This window comes from Amblyraja radiata, chromosome 12 (genome assembly GCF_010909765.2).
Source record: "Amblyraja radiata isolate CabotCenter1 chromosome 12, sAmbRad1.1.pri, whole genome shotgun sequence".
NCBI classification, from domain to species: domain Eukaryota; kingdom Metazoa; phylum Chordata; class Chondrichthyes; order Rajiformes; family Rajidae; genus Amblyraja; species Amblyraja radiata.
Genome location: NC_045967.1, coordinates 49,310,533 through 49,331,990, shown reverse-complemented (window position 1 = coordinate 49,331,990; position 21,458 = coordinate 49,310,533). Strand labels below are relative to the sequence as shown.

The 21,458-nt window shown below is 45.5% G+C and overlaps 1 protein-coding gene across 2 annotated transcripts in view; it reads right to left on the bottom strand.

The window, feature by feature from the left end:
* tenm1 (teneurin transmembrane protein 1) overlaps positions 1–21,458 on the bottom strand; it is an 824,829-nt gene that overhangs the window by 739,936 nt on the left and 63,435 nt on the right. The gene's annotated exons all lie outside the window — the stretch shown is intronic.

The following is a 21,458-nucleotide window of genomic DNA, read 5'->3' as shown; positions in this document are numbered from 1 at the left end:
TATTTCTGGAGCTACTTCCTTAAGTACTCTGGGATGCAGCCTATCTGGCCCTGGGGATTTATCGGCCTTTAATCCATTTAATTTACCCAACACCACTTCCCGGCTAACCTGGATTTCACTCAATTCCTCCAACTCCTTTGACCCGCGGTCCCCTGCTATTTCCGGCAGATTATTTATGTCTTCCTTAGTGAAGACGGAACCAAAGTAGTTATTCAATTGGTCCGCCATATCCTTGTTCCCCATGATCAACTCACCTGTTTCTGACTGCAAGGGACCTACATTTGTTTTAACTAATCTCTTTCTTTTCACATATCTATAAAAACTTTTGCAGTCAGTTTTTATGTTCCCTGCCAGTTTTCTTTCATAATCTATTTTTCCTTTCCTAATTAAGCCCTTTGTCCTCCTCTGCTGGTCTCTGAATTTCTCCCAGTCCTCCGGTATGCTGCTTTTTCTGGCTAATTTGTACGTATCATCCTTCGCTTTGATACTATCCCTGATTTCCCTTGTTATCCACGGATGCACTACCTTCCCTGATTTATTCTTTTGCCAAACTGGGATGAACAATTTTTGTAGTTCATCCATGCAGTCTTTAAATGTCTTCCATTGCATATCCACCGTCAACCCTTTTAGAATTAATTGCCAGTCAATCTTGGCCAATTCACGTCTCATACCCTCAAAGTTACCTTTCTTTAAGTTCAGAACCATTGTTTCTGAATTAACAATGTCACTCTCCATCCTAATGAAGAACTCAACCATATTATGGTCATTCTTGCCCAAGGGGACACGTACAACAAGACTGCTAACTAACCCTTCCTCATTACTCAATACCCAGTCTAAAACAGCCTGCTCTCTCGTTGGTTCCTCAACATGTTGATTTAGATAACTATCCCGCATACATTCCAAAAAATCCTCTTCCTCAGCACCCCTGCCAATTTGATTCACCCAATCTATATGTAGATTGAAGTCACCCATTATAACGGTTTTGCCTTTGTCGCACGCATTTCTAATTTCCTGTTTGATACCATCTCCAACTTCACTACTACTGTTAGGTGGCCTGTACACAACACCCACCAGCGTTTTCTGCCCCTTAGTGTTTCGCAGCTCTTCCCATACCGATTCCACATCCAGCAAACTAATGTCCTTCCTTTCCATTGCGTTAATCTCCTCTCTAATCAGCAACGCTACCCCACCTCCTTTTCCTTTCTCTCTATCCCTCCTGAATATTGAATATCCCTGGATGTTCAGCTCCCAGCCTTGGTCACCCTGGAGCCATGTCTCCGTGATCCCAACTATATCATAGTCATTAATAGCTATCTGCACATTCAACTCATCCACCTTATTACGAATGCTTCTTGCATTGAGACACAAAGCCTTCAGGCTTGTTTTTACAACACTCTTACCCCTTATACAATTTTGTTGAAAAGTGGCCCTTTTTGATTTTTGCCCTGGATTTTCCGGCCACTTTTACTTTTCACCTTGCTACCTATTGCTTCTACCCTCATTTTACACCCCTCTGTCTCTACGCTCACACATTTAAGAAACCCTTTCCCTTTAACTCCATCCTCCACTAGCCCATTCGACACCCCACCCCCCTTACTCTGTTTAAAACCACCCGTGTAGCAGTGGCAAACCTGCCTGCCAGAATGCTGGTCCCACACCTGTTAAGATGCAATCCGTCCCTTTTGTACAGTTCCCCCTTACCCCAAAACAAATCCCAGTGATCTAAGAATCTAAATCCCTGCCCCGTGCACCAGTTCCTCAGCCACACGTTCAGGTCCCATATCTCCCTGTTCCTGCTCTCGCCAGCACGAGGAACTGGAAGCAAACCGGAGATAACAACCCTGGAGGTCCTGCTTTTCAGCATTTTTCCGAGCTCTCTAAAGTCACGCTGCAGAATATTCATCCCCTTCTTTCCGACATCGTTTATGCCGACATGCACTACCACTTCCGGATGTTCACCTTCGCCCTTGAGGATTTTCTGCACTCTGTCCGTGACATCCTGGATCCTGGCACCAGGAAGGCAGCACACCATCCTCGCATCCCGTCTGTTGCCGCAGAAACCCCTGTCCGTACCTCTCACAATGGAGTCTCCCACTACAATGGCGTTGCCTGCCTTAGGCCTTTTTGGTTTTGGCTCAACAGCCCTATTCGCATCACAAGCCAGTCCTTCGCCCAGTGTAAACACCTCTTCTGTCCCGACAGCTTCTAAGTGGGTGAACCTGTTCACAAGAGGTACAACACCCAGGGACGTTGGCATTCCATGCTTCCCTCCCGTTCTCACCGTCTCCCACCTTCTCTCTTCCAGTACCTTAGGTGTAACAATCGTACTGTAGGACTTGTCGAGGAACGACTCCGTTTCTCGGACGAACCGGAGGTCATCCACTTGCTTCTCCAGTTCCCCAACACGGCCCTTCAGGAGCTCTACCTGGATGCACTTCTCGCATTTGTAGCAGCCAGAGGCACCGGCGGTGTCCTTGACCTCCCACATACTGCAAGCATCACACTGAATCAGCTTGCCTGACATCTCCTTCTTTCGTCTCCTCGCCGCAGACTCTCGAGCCAAAGACTCACACTTTTCTCACAGGGCACTTCCCTCACTGCCGCTCGCTAAGAGCCGTCTTGCTTAAATTGACTGATAAATTGCCTGATTTACCAATTTACAAACCAAATTCCTCAGTTTTCAACTGTTTTCCCAGCACTGACTCACTTCTCTCCTCCCACTTGGGCTAGAGCCAATCAGTCGTATCTCTTGCTAAGCTCCTGCTGCTGTTGTTGCTCCCAAATCTACAGCAGTTCTGCTGTTTAATTTTGTGTTTCATGTATTTTGTGTTTTTATGATTGGTGCAGATCAATTTCCCTCCAGGGATTAATAAAGTTCTATCATATCATATTGTATATTTTTGATAGTGAGGGGAGAAAGTTATCATTATCTCATGTTCACTAGAAGAGTTGATTTTATCACCTGATGTGAAATGTTGCATCTTCTAGCTCTAGACATCACCACATCATCAAGGGTGGTGAATCTGTGGAATTCATTGCCACTGAAGGTTGTGGAGGTCAAGTCAATGGATATTTTTAAGGCGGAGATTGGTAAATTCTTGATTAGAACGAGGGTCAGGGGATATGGGGAGAATGCAGGAAAATGGGGTCGGGAGGGAGAGATGGATCAGCCATGATTGAACGGGGGCGTAGACTTGATGAGCTCAATGCCCTAATTCGGCTCCTTTAACTTATGAACTTATGACCTTGTGGACTATCTTGAATACAAATTTAGATTCTGCGAATAATTCTAATGGCAAATTCTGCCTCAAAGGCACGCACTGCATCAATTGAGTCAAACACGTATTTAGTTTTTAGTATTCAGAAATAAACTACTTGATACAGATAAATCTCCATGCTGTTGGCTGTTTAAAAAAAAACAATTTTATGCTTGGAAATAGCAAAAATATGGCTTAACGTGATCAAATTTCTTGACACCATTTACTGTCAAGATTCTTACATGGATGGTAGCACGTCTGAAGAAGGGCCTCGACCCGAAACGTCACCCATTCCTTCCATCCAGAGATGGTGCTACCTGTCCCGCTGAGTTATTCCAGCATTTTGTGTCTGTCTTCGGTAGCAACTTGGATGTTATTCCAGATGGTTATTGATTGATAGAATTGATAGAATTGATTGATAGAATTTATTGCCACACAACCAGGGTCGGTGGAATTTTGGGTTGTCAGCAGCGGTACAATAATAAAGAACACACAACCACAATAAAAATGTAACACAAACATCCACCACAGCATTCATCACTGTGGTGGAAGGCACAGAACTTGGCCAGACCTCCTCCATTTTCCCCCGTGGTCGGGACCTCCACCCTCCGCAGCCGTTGCTGCGGGCGTCCAGATGGTAAGGGACAAAGTCAAAGGCAAGGTAAGTCCAGGATCGGCTCTTCCCCACCGGAGACCGCGGCTTCAGGCTGGTGTAGGCCGCAGGGCGGCGGTCGAAGATTTAAGGTTCCCGCCGCGCCGCAGCCAGAAGCACCGCAGACCGCAGGGCCGGTGGTCGAAGCTCCCCTCCAGGGGTGATGGTAAGTCCATGCCGGACCCGCGGTAGAAGTTGGCCGCGGGCCGGCAGTGATGGCTTCTTCTTCCCCCGGGTCCCCAACGAGGGATCCCGGGCTGTAGACGCCGCGCCAGCTGGAGCTGTGCAGACCGCGGCTTCTGGCTGCCGGCTGCCGCGGGCCAGCGAAATGGAGCGCTTCCCTCCAGCGAGCCCCAGCGAGGGCTCGCCCGCTCCACGCCAAGAGTCCACGCTGCGCCCGCCGCTGAAGCCCCGGGCGCGTCTCCGGGAAAGGCCGTGCCGATCCTTGCTGTTAGGCCACGGGGGAGGCGACCTGGAAAAAGTCGCCTCTCCATGGAGGAGGCGGCCGAAACGGTTTCCCCCTTACCCCCCCACACCACCCCCCACACAAAACACACGAGAAACATCAAAAACATACTTTAAAACATACTAAAAAAATTTTAAAAAGTTGGAAAAAAAACTAAGGCGCTGCTGACAGGTTGCTGCCACTGCAGCGCCCCCTATCTTATAACCAGCAATGAGGCTGTATCATGTCAGCAACCAAGGCTTTTAAGTAGTTGACAGGATAGGGCGTGGGAACTCATCTTGAATATATATTTTTAAAAATGAGTATCCCTGTAAATAAATATCTAAAGTAATTTTTTTCAGAGTTACTCATCTTAATCCACTTCAATAAATCATTTTATGTAGATTTAAACCCCTGATTATGATTGAACGGTTAAGTACTCTCTATACATAATCACTTTGTGGACTGCAGACATGTATGACTCCCAAATCAATTATAGCTGTGCAATTGTAATCCAAACAGTCCAGGTATGAGTTTTGCTTAAGACCAGAATCGGTGTTTATCCATCTCCAGCTCATCACTCACTTAATCTGCTTTAACAGCATGGGAGACGATTCCTAAATTGCAAACCCGTAAACTGAATGATTGCTCTCAGTAAAAAGGATACTGTTTTCATAGTGATCCTCCCATGTTATGGATTCCAACTCAGAGATTTTATTTGCAGGAAGGAACTGCAGGTGCCGGTTTACATCAAAGAGAGACACAAAATGCTGGAGTAACTGAATGGTGAATCTATGGAATTCCCTGACACAGAGGGCAGTGGAGGCCAAATCACTGGATGGATTTAAGAGAGAGTTAGATAGAGCTCTAGGGGCTAGTGGATTCAAGGGATATGGGGAGAAGGCAGGCACGGGTTATTGATAGGGGACGATCAGCCATGATCACAATGAATGGTGGTGCTGGCTCGAAGGGCCGAATGGCCACCTCCTGCACCTATTTTCTATGTTTCTATGTTTTTATGTTTCTAATGGGGTTAGGAGGGAGAGATAAATCAACCATGAATGAACGGCGGAATAGACTTGACGGGCCGAATAGCCTAATTCTACTCCGATCACTTATGATCTTATGACCTGATGACTTAACTCGGTGGGGCAGACAGCACCTCTGGATAAAAGGAATGGATAACTTTCCCGAAACATCACCCACTGTTTCTATCCAGAGATGCTGTCTGACCCGCTGAGTTACTCCAGCATTTTGTGTCCATTCTTCAAAGATTCGCTAAAAATGTTGTTTAGTTTAGAGATACAGCGGGGAAACAGGACTGTGGTCCACCGAATCCGCGCCGACACGCGATCCCCGCACAATAACACTATCCTACACACACCCCAGGGTTTAGTGGTCTGAGAAACGACTACTGGAGTTTCCAACAGATCTTTATTCAAAATGTCGATATCCAGCATACAGGCTTTTCAGACACGTCTGCCCACAACGGTGGTCAGCGCTGAACTAACGCGCGCAAGGGAAAAACCGCGCGAAAACAACAGCCCCTCCCGAGTCACGTGACCGCGGCTTCCGAACGCCGGGTTCAATATCTGCGTGCGCTAGCAGGCGCCGCTACAAGGGACTATTTATAATTATACCAAGCTAATTACCCTATAAACCTGTACGTCTTTGGAGTGTGGGAAGGAACCGGAGCTCCAAGAGAAAACCCACGTGGATCACGGGCGAACGTACAAACTCCGTACAGACAGCACCCGTTGTCAGGATCGGACCTGGGTTTCTGGCATTGTAAGGCAGCAAATCTACCACTGAACCACCTTTCTGGTTTTTACTTACTTAATTCTTATGATATGAACGTGCCAGCAAGTCTGAAGAAGGGTCTCGACCCGAACTGTCACCTATTCCTACTCTCCAGAGATGCTGCGTGCCCCGCTGAGTTACTCCAACATTTTGCGTCTATCTTCGGTGTAAACCGGCATTTGCAGTTCCTTCCTACACATGTCGTCTTTGTTTATTGTTCATCGGGACATGTTTAATGCTCTCGTGTGACTATTGTCCTGAGCAATCACATATCTCAAACATATTTAAGGCACCTTTCAGGCACGGGAAGTGACTGGAAATTCCGCCACTTGTGTTTTCATCTCCTACTCATAGTCACAAACACAAAAAAGAAAAATGTCTACTCTAATCAGGAAGAAAGTATAATCAGGGAGCCTTAACTTGCGGCAGGGGTGGGAGATTGAAACCTTCACGTGTCCCGCCCTGTTTCGACGAATGCAATCAACCCGGCGTGCACAATCAAATAAGTTCAAATAGAACAAGTTGTCCGACAACTTTAGGCTGTGCACGCCACACGCAAGAAGAAGAAGGACTTGCGGCAAATACAATCTAACATCAGAAGAACGTAAAGAGCGCAGGGGGAAATTGAAAAATGATGTCGGGATAAGGAAGTAGAGCGGCTTCAAGAAAGAAGTGGCCAAACTGGCAAAATGGGCAATCTCATGCAATTCATTGTGAGGTGATGCATTGTGGGGAAACCAGTGGTTGCAGGCAGCGTGGGCGAAATGTAACGTTTGAGGGTTCTGCAAGAACAGAAGGATATTGTGCCATGAACTCAGAAGTCTTTGAAGGTAGCAAGCAACTTGGCCGGTGAACAAAACTGATGGGAAACTTGGTTTTGTACAGATGGGTACAGAATATAAAATCAAACGAGACGTGCCAGACCTTTATAATTCCTTGAATAAGTCTCTGCTGGTGCATTCTGTAAACATCCAGACACAGCATTTCTGGAAGGTCGCCAAGGCTGAGATGGCGGATACATTTATGTGGAGAGACGAAAGAAAACGGGATTGTGTTGCTTGGAGCCAAGGAGGTTTATACAGGCATTCAAAATGATGAAGGGTTTGGAACAGCAGGCAGGGAGAACCATTTCCCTTGGCATGTAGATTGTTAACCACAGTCAAAGTAAATGGGAGAAGAAAACACGAGAGGAAATAAGGAGATTTTTTTCACTTGGAGAGTTGCTGATATCTGGAACAGCCTACGTAAAAACTTACGAAATCGGATTCCATAGCAACTTAAAATAACGTTTGCACATAGCTACAGAGGATAATTTTTGAGGTAAAGAGATAAATAATTGGCTTGAGATTAATTTCCAACCTGTTTCAAAGACCCAGCATAGTAGTGAAGGGTTGAATGGCATCTTCTTGGCCTAAGATTCAGGCTTTGCCTTTAAACTCTTCTCTAAATATTGTCCACGGGTCTTGTCAAACGTCAAGTTTTATTGTTGGGGTGTTTCTGCCTGCCAAGTTGTCCTTTTCTCATTATTTCATCAGTTATCTCTGTACAAACTACGCAAACTACAAAATCACGACAGGGGGGGGAATCCAATAAAAGCTTTCTTACTGAGTGGGGGTGAGAGTGAGGATCCCATGGCATCATTGCACAAAGAAGAAGTTATTTGCTGACAATTACTCTGCCAACATCATTGCAGATTATTCTGCTACTATTCCGTCATGGTGAGAAAATAGTGCCTGATTTTTCTTTTTTGGATTTGTACCCCCAGGAGGTAAGATACCCAACCACGAACATGAATTCACAAAATTATCCCTCAGATCAAAATGTGTGTAAAATCCCTATGCAGTCTCTTTGTATGGCTGGAGATGCAAAATTTTACACAAAAGAACTAAATGCATTTATGCTTGAATTGCAACATCACTGATTGTCATGTAATGCTCACAGATAATGACCCTCACAATGAATGTTTTCTCCGACCAGGGTACTGGGGAGAATTTCTATTAATGTAAATCCACTGGGTGGGGGGAGAACTAAGGAGGACCCGCTGTGGGGGAACAGCCATGATGGACGGGGTGGCGGGGGGGGGGGGGGGTGGCGGAGGGGGGTAGGGGAGATAGAACAAAGGAGGACCTGGCACAAGGTACTTTGTAACTTTGTCATATAAGAAACAGCAAAGCGACATCCTGCTTTCTCATAAGTACATGAGTGATTGGAGCAGAATTAGGCCATTCGGCCCATCAAGTCTACTCCAAATCTAATCCAAAACGTCATCTGCCCATTTCCCTGTACTGATGCTATCTTGGCATGCTGAGTTCCTCCAGCACTTTGTTCTTTGCTAAAGATTCCAGCATTTGCACTCTTGTGTTTCTCCGTATCCAAAATGCCTTCCTCACCATCTTATCTGTTTCGCTTGCAACCTTGAAGATCATTGGACTTCTACACTGTAATCCCTCACTCCTCCCTAGATCCCAACATTTATTAAGCCCTTGGTGAATTTAGAGGAGCACTCCTGCTTCTCTCCTTATAAACGTAATGTCTGGATTGAAAACAAACCACTGGAGGAACTCAACAGGTATTTTTAGTTTTAATTTTCTCTTTAGACATACAGCGCAGAAACAGGGCCTTCGGTCTACCGAGTCCGCGCTGACTAGCGATCCCCGTACACCAGCACTATCCTACATACTAGGCACAATTATACAAATTTACCAAAGCCAATTCAGCTGCAAACCTGCACGTCTTTGGAGTGTGGGAGGAAACCAGAGCACCCGGAGCAAACCCACACGGTCACAGGGAAAACGTACAAACTCCGTACAAACAGCACCAATAGTTATGATCGAACCCGGGCCTCTGGTGCTGTGTCACAACTCGACCCTGCACCACTGTATGGCCCTTTGACAAGTGAAGAGGAAGAGAATATTTAAGGGAAATGGACAGGTAATGACAGCAATATCATCTGCCCATATCCATTTCCTTCCCCAGCTGCTGCCTAACCCACTGGGTTCTTCCATAAGTCTCTCCAACCGTTTCGGTGGGGCAGCGGTAGAGTTGCTGCCTTACAGCGCCAGAGACCCGGGTTTGATCCTGACTACGGGTGCTGTCTGTACGTTTTCCCCGTGACCTGCGTAGGTTTTCTCAGGGATTTTCGGTTTCCTCGCGCACACCAAAGACGTACAGGTTTGTAGCTTAATTGGCTTGGTATTAAAATAATGTAAATTCTCTCTAGGATAGCGTTGGTGTGCGGGGATCGCTGGCCGGCGTGGACTCGGTGGGCCGAAGGGCATGTTTCCGCACTGTATCTCTAAACTAAACTAAAGTAAAAAATGTTGTTCTCCGCTGTTTGGCTTTGCTTTGAAAGACTATCATTGCAATGCTTCCAGGATGAACTCCTCTCTGCAGAGAGACAGGATAAATCCATTGGGATCATTTCCTTGTTGAGGGACTTCAACTTCATAAGATCATAAGTGATAGGAGCAGAATTATGCCATTCCGCCCATCAGGTCTACTTCGCCATTCAATCATGGCTGATCTATCTCACCCTCCGAACCCCATTCTCCTGCCTTCTCCCCGTAACCTCTGACACCCGTACTAATCTATCTCTGCCTTAAGAAATATCCATTGACATGGCCTCCACAGCCTTATGTGGCAAGGAATTCCACAGATTCACCACCCAGTTACTCCAGCATTTTGTGTCTCTCTTTGATGTAAACCGGCATCTGCAGTTCACTCCTGCAAAAGATTCTCTGAGTTGGAATCCATAACATGGGAGGATCACTATGAAAGCAGAATCCTTTTTACTGAGAGCAATCATTCAGTTTACGGGTTTACAATTTACAACAGCCTTCTGTGGAGGCAAAGAATTCCCAGATTCACCACCGTCTGGCTTGTATGAATTCACGAGTCTACCTAGATTTGGTTTGGGTCTCGGGCTCTCCAGGGTGAAATGGTAAACAGAGTTGAAAGTGTTAAGTTCGTCATCTCCATTTTGACTTCTCCAGTGCTGCTCGGGTCATACTGGGAAGAGGCAGGGCAGTTCAAATCAGCCATTAATCTCTGGTCTACTTACTCATAATGCCACCGCAAGCAAAGAGACACCGCTGGGCACCAGATGGGAAATTAGCTGTCAGTTAAGGGTTTACTGCATGGGCTGGAGTATAAAACCAGTGGTCAGCGAGGAGCCTCACTAATGATAATGCAGTCTGGTTCAACTGTGAGCAGCTGTGCTCCTCTATTTTATTTCGCAGGATTACACATCGACATTCTCACTACATCTGTCCAGTTTCTTTTGCTGGATACCAGACAAGCAAACATTTCCGTATACAATCCTCGTTAGGTTGAGATGATTAGATGTCACCCAAGTCCCTTGGGCACAGGATTTATACTGGAGTTTCCACATGCACTGATTGTCGTGTAACAATTGTCAGAGTATTAATCTAGCCATTCCCCCCCCACCCCCTCCCCCCCTACCCATAGAGTCACAGAGTCATACAACGTGGAAACAGGCCCTTTGGCCCAACTTGCCCATACTGACCAACATGGCTCATCTACACTAGTCCCACCTCCCTTCATTTGGCCCATATCCTTCTGAACCTGTTCCATTCTTGCCAACCTGCCTAAATGTTACTTAAACTTTACTCTGGGTGGCACGGTGGCACAGCGGTAGCGTTGCTCCCTTCCAGCAACAGAGGCCCAGGTTCGATCCTGACTACGGGTGCAGTCGGTACGGAGTTTGTACGTTCTCCCTGTCACCTGCGTGGGTTTTTTCCGGGATCTCCAGTTTCCCCCCACATTCCAAAGACATGTCCCTAGTCTGTGTAGGAAAGCGTTAGTGCGTGAGGATTGCTGGTTGGCGCAGACGTGATGGGCCAAAGGGCCTGTTTCCATGCAGTACCTCTAAACTAAGCTAAACTAATATGTCGGTGCCCATTTTTACAATGCCAGAGCATATTTCTTTATGTACAATTCTATGTATTTAAAAAAATCTTGTTTATGAGACTGTATATAAAAGGCCTACTGCAAACCTATTTTAGCAGCACTTATCCCACGGCCTACCGAGACCAGGCTGACCACCGATCCCCGTACACTAATGTGAAAAATATCCATCTTCTAGATGCTCTGGGACGTATCCTCAGTGATTTGACCAGGGGTCATCGGGTGTTTCGGGTTTCACAACATCAGGCACCCTCGCCCAGGTGACCCAGCCGGGGTTGATCTGGCCCCGACTTGCATCCCAGCAGCAACTGCCCACGGATCAGCCCTCTTAGTAACTACTCTGCAGGGGTTGGGAGACTCTAGTGCGTGGAGGGAATGGGGCGAGTCCTGGCCAGGCTCCTCCTGCGTCTCACCAGGTTCAAGGCCTGTGCGCTGCACCTCTTTCTCCTTCTCCGAGCATTTCATTCTCGCCTGATGGATTTTTCGGCCACGGTGGTTCATTAGGCCTTTCCGTTGCTTTATTGGGTGCCTTTCTCACGAAAGACACAGACTGGGGTTCTAACCCAGCCTGCCCCGGGTGCCGTCTGTCTCTCCAGTAGTCACCAAACTATTCTTGGTTGTCACCCAGTCTATTCCTAGGGGCCACTGACTGAGCCAGACTCAGCACTATCCTACTTGTAAAGGGACAATTCACAATTTTTACCCGCCAATTAACCTACAAACCTCTACGTCTTTGGAGTGTGGGAGGAAACCCACGCAGGTCACAGGAAGAACGTAGAAACTCCGTACACACAGCGATGGTAGACATGATCGTACCCGGGCTTCAGGCGCTGCAAGGGGGAAGCGACTCTAACGCTGCGCCACCGTGCCGCCCGTGTTAAGCTTGCTAAATGGCACTTACATATCGCAGCTTTTAACATATGAGCAATATTGTGGGAAAGTTTTTTGAAGCATTGTCTCTCACTTACACTATGTATATCGCATTGGATGCAGAAGAATAGGCAGGGTGATTGATGAAAAATTCTGTCAGGTTGAGTTCTTGCAATCGATGCAACTCTTTGCAATTTCTCCGGCAACAATCATCATATTGTACATTGTTGCTGCTCAATCATTCTTTAAATAATTTTAAGAACACACACTTCTGCAAACTTTTACCTGAAAGCTCACGTCCCTGCTTTGATGGGATCCAAAATAAATATTGTGGGAGTCATAGCATGCATACAGAATTTGAATTATCTGGCTCAAGTAAGTGTCCTCAATTGGTATGGAAGGCAAGGATGTTCGGATTAATGTGTGCTTTATTGATTTTGAACAGGATTCTGCTGAGAATGCTGACCTGAAAGATACAGCATGGAAACAGGCCCTTCAGCCCACCAAGCCCACGCTGGAGTACAGTAACTCTGTGGGTCAGGCAGCATCTCTGGAGAACACGGACATGTGATGTTTCAGGTCGGGACCCTTCGAGTCGGGACTGATTGTGGGGGGGGGGGGGTGAGCAGGAGAAAGCTGGGAGAGAGGAGAGGCAGGACACAGTGTAGGATGTAATCAGTGGATACAGACAGGGGGGGAGGGGGGGGGGGGATTGATAAGGAGATGGTTGGAACAAAAGCCAGAGATTAAAACAGAAGGTGTGAGACCGGCTGATTGAAGAGTAGCAAAATTGTGAAGCCGGAGGAAGGACTGCAGGAGGAAATTGAGGGGGGAACATATCTGGGAGTTCAGGTGGGGCATCGGGGAGGGGGCGGGAAAGAGGGGGTGGTGGGTGCGGGGGAGAAAGGGACAGGAGGGGGGGTTGTTTGAGGTTACCTAAAATTGGAGAATTCAACATTCATAACGTTGGGCTGTAAATTACCATTCACACTAGTTGCATGTTATCCCACTTTCTCATCCACTTCCTACACACAAGGCAATTTATAGAGGCCAAACCCACACGTTTCTGAGACGTAGGAAGGAACCTGGGCACCAGGAGGAAGCCCAAGCTTGTTCCTATTCTATTTCGTACATTGAAAATATAATTGGTATGAACAAGAATTCCTAATTTGAAATTAAAAAGCTGGTATAATTCACAGGGGAGGGTGGCATCTCTGAGGAACATGGATAGGTGATGTTTTGGTTTGGGACCTTCTTCAGACTGATTGTGGTTGGGGGGAGAGAACAGGATAAGAGATGGGGGTCGGACAACGTCTGGCAAGTGATAGGTGGATACAAGGTGAGGAGGGACAGATTAACAGATGGCTGGGGAAAGGCTAGAAATGAAAAGGAGACAGATAGGTGTAAGATACGGAGAGAAGAGAAGTAACATGTAACGCCAGAGGGAGGTATGCAGATGGAGGGGATGGGGGGATAGGGGAAAGGGAGAGAGGTAGGGGGCAGGATAATCGAGGAAATGGCTGCACACCTAGGTTGGGCAGAGGAATTTGCTTGAAACATATACATAATTTGAGGACTGAATTCTTTCAAATTTGATCAAGGCTGAAGAAGGGTCTCGACCCGAAACGTCGCCTATTCCTTTTCTCCAGAGATGCTGCCTGACCCGCTGAGTTGCTCCAGCTTTTTATGTCTATCTTTGATCAAGACTAGTTTGAATTGCCTAAACTGTTTCCTGTTGCAACATAATCTTTACTTCAATTGTGTAACTCCATTTAAACCCCTTTTCTCAAATTTAAAGGGAATTACAAGGTCATCGTATGCGAAGACCAACCAAGCACAGATCTTTCTTCAAATAATTATTCCAGCAATTTTGCATTACGGGAAATGGAGTGCAGTCTAAATAGAAAAATGCATGTTTAGTGATTCTATGTCAACAGGCTTTAAAATGCATGCCCACATTAGCATTCTGCCAATTGCATTTAATCCAATGTTATATTTTCCAAAGAAGATTACTGGAGTGGATAATTTTCTTTCTCTTTAAACTGCGGAGAGCAGTTAGTGGGCTGATGTTGCTTATTTTAAAAGCACCACTAAAGGCTACCTAATTGACGTCTTTAATAATGCAGTTGTCATCGGCCCTTAAGCTAATTACTTTATCATGTTTCCAGCTCACCCCTGCTCGAAGATCAGCTTCTTATGATTATCTAGGTCAATGCATTATGATATGAAATGCACTCCATAACCACAGAGAAAAAAAAATCCAACCGTCTTGCAAATTGAGTGCTTGGACATTGATGACTATTACAGCAGTAATGAGGCTCCAAGTTGTGCCACAGGCTGGGCTGAAAGTGAGCCTTGGTTATACATAATTGGAAACTGGAAATTGATTTGTTTCATTGAAACCCATCTCAGATTTTGACATTACATTCTCTCCTTTTTAACCCAGGGAAACAATTGGCTTCATAAGTTCATAAGTTATCGGAGCGGAATTTAGACCACTCGGCCCATCAAGTCTACTCCGCCATTCAATCATGGCTGATCTATCTTTCCCTCTCAACCCCATTCTCCTGCCTTCTCCTCTCCACATAACCCTTGACACCCGAACTAATCAAGAATCTGTCATTTTCCGACTTAAAAATATCTATTGGCTTCGCCTCCTCACCGTCTGTGGCAATGAACTCCACAGATTCACCACCCTCTGATGAAAGAACTTCCTCCTCATTTCCTTTCCAAAGGTATGCCCTTTTATTCTGAGCCTATGGCCTCTGGTCCAAAACACTCCCACTAGTGGAAACATCCTTTCCACATTCACTCCATCTAGTCCTTTCATTATTTGATACGTTTCAATGAGGCCCAATGCTGTCAAAGGCTTGTCACATGTTAACCCTGGGATCATTCCTGGGATCAATCTCGTAAATGTACTCTGGACCCTCTCCAAAGCCAGCACATCCAGCACATCCTCTCCAAAGCCATCACAGCCATCTAGCAAAGCAACATCCACTGATTCCTCTTTGTCTATCCTGCTATTTACTTCCTCAAATATAGGCGTTTTATATATTGCCTTTCACATCCTAAAATCCCAAAGAACTTTACTTGTCTGTTAGTTTTAATTTAAAGGTACAGCATGAAAAAAGATCCCTAAGCCCACCGATTCCAAGCTGAGCATCGATTATCCATTCACACCAGTTCTATGTTATCCCATTTTCTCATCTACTCCCAATACATTAGCAGCAATTTTATAGAAGCTAAGTAACATAACAAAGTTGTCTTTTTAAAAAAAAAGTTTTTTGAGATACAGCAAGGAAGCAGGCCCTTCGGCCCATCTGGGCCGCACCGACCAGCGATCCCCGCATATTTACACTACCCTACACAATTAACGTTGGTCCAGGAACAGCTTCTTCCCTGCGGCTGTTACATTACTCAACACTGTACCTCGGTGATTGCCAACCCCACCCCCCCCCGGACACTCCTCCCACCAGGAAAAAATAATTGCACTACTATGACTGTATGCACGTAAATATATTTATTTATTGCTCATATTCTATGTTGCTCTTCTAGGGAGATGCTAACTGCATTTCGTTGTCTCTGTAATGTACACTGCACAATGACAATAAATTTGAATCTGAATCTGAATTTGAATCTGAATCTGAAACCTGTACGCCATTGGAGGTGTGGGAGGTAACCAAAGATCTCGGAGAAAACCCAAGCAGGTCACGGGGAGAACGTAAACATTCTGTACAGACAGCACCCGTAGTCAGGATCAAACCCAGGTCTCCGGCACTGCAAGCACTGTAAGGCAGCAACTCTACCGCTGCGCCACCGTGCCGCCCATAAATGATTGATTTAGGATGTGGGAGGAAAACCCATGCGGTCACAGGGAGAACATGGAAACTCCACGCAGACAACAGGATCAGTGGTCAGGATCGAACCCAGGTCTCTGGTGCTGTGCGGCAGCAGTTTTACTAGCTGCACCGTTGCGTCATCTACACGGTCTCATTTTATGTCAAACAAATTTCCAGATTTGGAGATTATATATGTTGAATTTTACTGCAAGGTTGAACGTAGAAATTATCCAAAAGTTCTAAGTGTTCCCCTGGCACCCATGAATACTGATTACATTTGATATCAATGAGATGAAAAGAAATGCATGTAATGCAAAACTCCATTCCAAGTATAGCATTGTGACCTGTTCATCATGCATATATCGGATGACAGCACACTGTCTCAATGCTGAGTTTTAATAGCCTAAAGGCAGCATTCAGGTCAAGAGTAGTGTTTGAATCTCGTCCTAAATCAAACCCTGAGTCAAGACGATTCTTATCATTATCTTTTTCATTGTTAGCTATTTGTTTGGCTTACTGTGAAAACTCATAGAACATTGAACATATTGTGGAGAGGGTGTTTCCGCTAGTGGGGGAGTCTAGGTCCAGAAGCTATTGCCTCAGAGTAAAAGGATGTACCTTTAGAAAGAAGATGAGGTGAAATTTATTTAGTCAGAAGGTGGTGAATCTATGGAATGCATAGCCACAGGGGACTGTGGAGGCCAAGTCAATGGATATTTTCAAGGCAGAGATTGACAGATTCTTGATTTGTATGGATGTCAGGGGTTATAGGAAGAAGGCAGGAGAGTGGGGTTGAGCGGGAAAAATAGATCAGCCATGATTGAATGGTGGAGTGGACTTGATGGGCTGAATGGCCTAATTCTGCTCCTATAACTAATGAATATTAACTTCTGAGAATGCACAGGAACAAGTCCCTTTTGCATGGAATGTCTATGCAGAACTTGATGCCAGAACTAATCCTCCTATATAATAAATATATATACCAATACTATCACAATATTTAAAAAAATATTTGGAGAGGTACATAGATAGGATAGGCTTAGTGGATTTGGGCCAAGTATAGGCAGGTGGGACTAGTGTAGATGGGGCATGTTGGTCAGTGTAGGCACATTGGGCCATAGGGCCTGTTTCCATACAGTATAACTTCATGACTACACTGCCGGCAAACGATCCATATCCTTCCAGTCCCTTCATATCAATATGCCTATCAAAAAGCCTTATCTATGTCACTTTCATATCTGCTTCCACCCCCACTCCTGGCAGTACGTTCCAGGTACCCAACGCTCTCTTTGTAAATAGTTGCCACGCACACCTCCTTTACATTTTGCCCGACTCAGTTTAAACAGAAACAGAAATAGAAAATGGGTGCAGGAATAGGCCATTGGGCTCTTTGGCCATTCAATATGATCATGGCTGATCATCCAAAATCAGTACCATGCTCCAGATTTTTCCCCATATCCCTTGATTCCCTTAGCCCTCAGAGCTAAATCTTTTGAAAACATCCAGTGAATTGGCCTCCACTGCCCAGGTTACCCAGTAACACTGCCCAGTACCAGCTTTAAGTTTCAGGGCACTCACATTTCAGAGGACCTCACACGGTCCACCAACACCACTGCACTGGTCAAGAAGGCACAGCAAGGACTGTTCTTATAGAAACGTACAAAATTCTTAAGGGGTTGGACAGGCTAGACGCAGGAAGATTGTTCCCGATGTTGGGGAAGTCCAGAACAAGGGGTCACAGTTTAAGGATAAAGGGGAAATCTTTTAGGACCGAGATGAGGAAAACTTTTTTCACACAGAGAGTGGTGAATCTTGGAATTCTCTGCCACAGAAGGTAGTTGAGGCCAGTTCATTGGTTATATTTAAGAGGGTGTTAGATATGGCCCTTGTGGCTAAAGGGATAAGGGGGTATGGAGAGAAGGCAGGAACAGGATACTGAGTTGGATGATCAGCCATGATCATATTGAATGGCGGTGCAGGCTCAAAGGGCCGAATGGCCTACTCCTGCACCTATTTTCTATGTTTTCTATGTCTATGTTTTCTTCCTGAGGATATTAAAAAAGACTGGTCTGCCCCAACAACTGCTGACAACCTTCTACCGCTGCACGACAGAGAGCATATTAACGTATGGCATCTCTGTGTGGTATCTCAGCTGCACGGAGGCAGAGAGGAGAGCTCTTCAGCGCGTCGTCCACAGAGCGCAGAGGATTATTGGGACACAGCTACCAGCCTTGGAGGGCATCTACCACACGCGGTGCCTCAGGAAGGCCATCAGCATCCATAAAGACTCCTCACACCCTCCGGCAAACGTTACAAGGCCTTCTACGCCCGAACCTCCAGACTCAGGAACAGCTTCATTCCCAGAGCTCTAGCGGCTCTGAACCGGCCCGGCTGAGTGCCCCCCCTCCCCCCCCCCCCCCCCCCCCCCCTGGACTGTCTCCCTCGGATGGCCACATCGCACAGATACATCTGCACTTTAGTCTGTTGAACCGTTTTGACTGTTTTACTGTTCTTTTTACAATCCATGTTTCTCGGGATATCTAAATCCAAATGTTATTAGTTATTTATGTTATGTCATCGGATGGAAGCTGCATTCCAAATCTCGTTGTGCTTATGTGCAATGACAATAAAAGATATTATTATTATTATTATTATTATTATTATTATTATTATTATTATTATTATTATTATTATTATTATTATTATTATTATTATTATTATTATTATTATTATTATTATTATTATTATTATTATTATTATTATTATTATTATTCTGTGGCAGTGATTCACAACTCTCTGGGTGAAAAAATGTTTCCTCATGTCAGTCCCAAATGGCCTACCCCTCATTCTTAAACTGTAATCCCTGGTTCTGGACTCCCCCAACATCAGGAACATTTTTCCTGCAAAGCTCTGCAGGACAGTATTTGACATTTCCACATGGGAAAAAAGTTTTGGCAGCCTATATTTGCCTCTAACAATTTTATATACTACAGATCTCTCTCAGCCTCTGACACACCAGTGAAAACAATCTCAGTTTGTCCAATCTCTCCTTATAGCTACATTCTGGTTAACCTCTTTCCAGTACCCTTTCCAGTTTCCTCCGACACTCCAAAGACGTACAGGTTTGTAGGTTAATTGGCTTTGATAAAATTGTAAATAGTGCCTAGTGTGTGTAGGATAGCGTTAGCGTGGGGGGATTGCTGGTCGGCATGGACTCGGTGGGGCAAAGGGCCTGTTTCCACGCTGCATCTCTGAACTAAACTAAACTAAACTAAACTAGACTGAACTGAACTGAACTAAACTGACCTAAACTAAACTAAATTAAAATGAGAAGCAAGGTTGGAAGGTTTCTCTTGTAGTCACGTTGGCCTGTTGGCATAGCTCCCCTTTCTGGTAACAGAATGGATTGAGGTCACTATCATCACAAGCGGCCAAGAGTTTCATGAATTTCTCTCTGTGAGCTGTCACACTAAATCTTAATTAGAGCCTTGATTTTGCATTTTGCTCCTTTATTCCACTATCCTTCCTTGAGCAACTGACAGGAGCTGATCAGTGTTGCTGGTAATTCAATCGTGGAATCAGTTTCCTTTGGCACGGAAGAAATTATCATCCATCCCAGTGTGAAAATGATGGCTCTTTGAAAGAATTGTTCAGTTTAGCTCATATCCAGCTGTCACCTCTTAACTCCGCAAATCATCTCCTCCAGCAACGTGTCTGATAGCCTTTTTAAAAAAAATTCCACAGAATCTGTCTTCATTCTTTTTTCAGCGTGCCCTGGATCTCAATAACTCTACGAGTTTTTAAAAAAAACTTAATTTCCTCCGTAGATAGACACAAAATGCAGGAGTAACTCAGTAGGACAGGCTGTATCTCTAGATAGAAGGAATGAGTGATGTTTCGGGTCGATGATCTTCCTTCAGACTCCTTCCACTGAGATACAGTGGAAAACTTGCCGTGCTACACAGTCAAAGAAAAGACTATACATGATTACAATCAAGCCTTCCACAGCGTACATATAAAAGATAAAGGAAATAAAGATTTAAAAGAGTGGAGTGATTGTAATGTATGATAGCAGATCATCTTCTGGGAGCAGAACAGTGTGGCACGGTGCTGCATTGGTAGAGTTGTTGCCTTACAGCGCCAGAGACCCGGGTTCGATCCTGACCATGAATGCTCTCTGTACGTTCTCCCTGTGACCGCATGTGTTTACTCCGGGTGCTCCGGTTTCCTCCCACACTCCAAAGACGCACAGGTTCGTAGGTTGTGTAGGAAGGAACTGCAGATGCTGGCTCCAACCGAAGATAGCCACAAAAAGCTGGAGTTACTCAGCGGGTCAGGCAGCATCTTTGGAGAAAAGGAATAAGTGAAGTTTTGAGTCGAGACCCTTCTTCAGACATGTTCGTAGGTGAACACAAAGTGCTGGAGTAACTCAGCGAGACAGGCAGCATCTTTGGAGAGTAGGAATAGGTGACGTTTTGGGTCGAGACCCTTCTTTAGACTGATGTCAGGGGAGGACCTGGGACAAAGATAGAATGTAGTCGGAGATCAGGGGAGGGGCCGGGACAAAGATAGATGTCCTGCTGAGTTACTCCAGCATTTTGTGTCTACCTTCGATTTAAACCAGCATCTGCAGCTCTTTCTGACAGGTTTGTCGGTTAATTGGCTTCAGGTTAAAAAAAAAGTAAATTGTCCCTTGTGTGTAGGATAGTGCTAGTGTAGGGAAATCATGAGTTGGTGTGAATTTGGTGGGCCGAAGGGCCTGCTTCCGCACTGTATCTCAAAACTAAACTAAGGACAGAAAGAGATGCTTGGCTCCGACGCCATCTTGGTTTTACTTTCCAGTTGTCTCCACCTTTGCAAACATGAACGGAGCACCCCAGACAAGATGGGGAAGGGGGCAAGCATCAGGTGTGGGTCCTTGAAGATCACTATCTGGCCCAATGGAACGAGAGAGTGGTGCAAGAAAAGTCTCGGAGCTAATTAGGGTTATTTGCGTGCAGAACCAGCTGTATTTTTGCACAACTCATTTGATGTGTTGCGATGAAAATTAAAATTCCAAGTGCTGGCAAGCGGAAATGAAAACAGAATAACCCCCAAGTGCACCACAGATCCACGAGAATTACTGCTGCATTTGGAAATTCACCAGGTATCTCGGATGAAGCCTTCTTTCCCAAATGGCAATGAACTTGCTTAACATTCCCAGCAGTTTTCAATTTAATATCTGAACAAATTATAGCGTGAGTTAGCGCCAATCTGGCTTTACGGTACCAGAGAGAAGAGTTCCGAGCCGAAACGTCACCTATTCTTTTTCTCCAGATATGCTACCTGACCCGCTGAGTTACTCCAGCATTTGTGTCTTTGGTATAAACCAGCATTTGCAGTTCCTTCCTACATATTTTACAGTATCCATGTTGGCTCAGGTCAACAAACCTCCATCCCTTTCCTTGCACACTGCAAAAATGATCAAGTTCCAACTTTTGGTTTATTTTGGAGATACAAACAGGCCCTTCAGCCCACCAAGTCCGCGCCGACCATTAACACCTGTACACTAGTCCTATCCTACACCCCAGGGACAATGTACAGAAGCCAATTAACTTACAAACCTGCACATCTTTAGGACACCCGGAAAAAACCCACGTGGTCACAGGAAGGCATGGTGGCGCAGC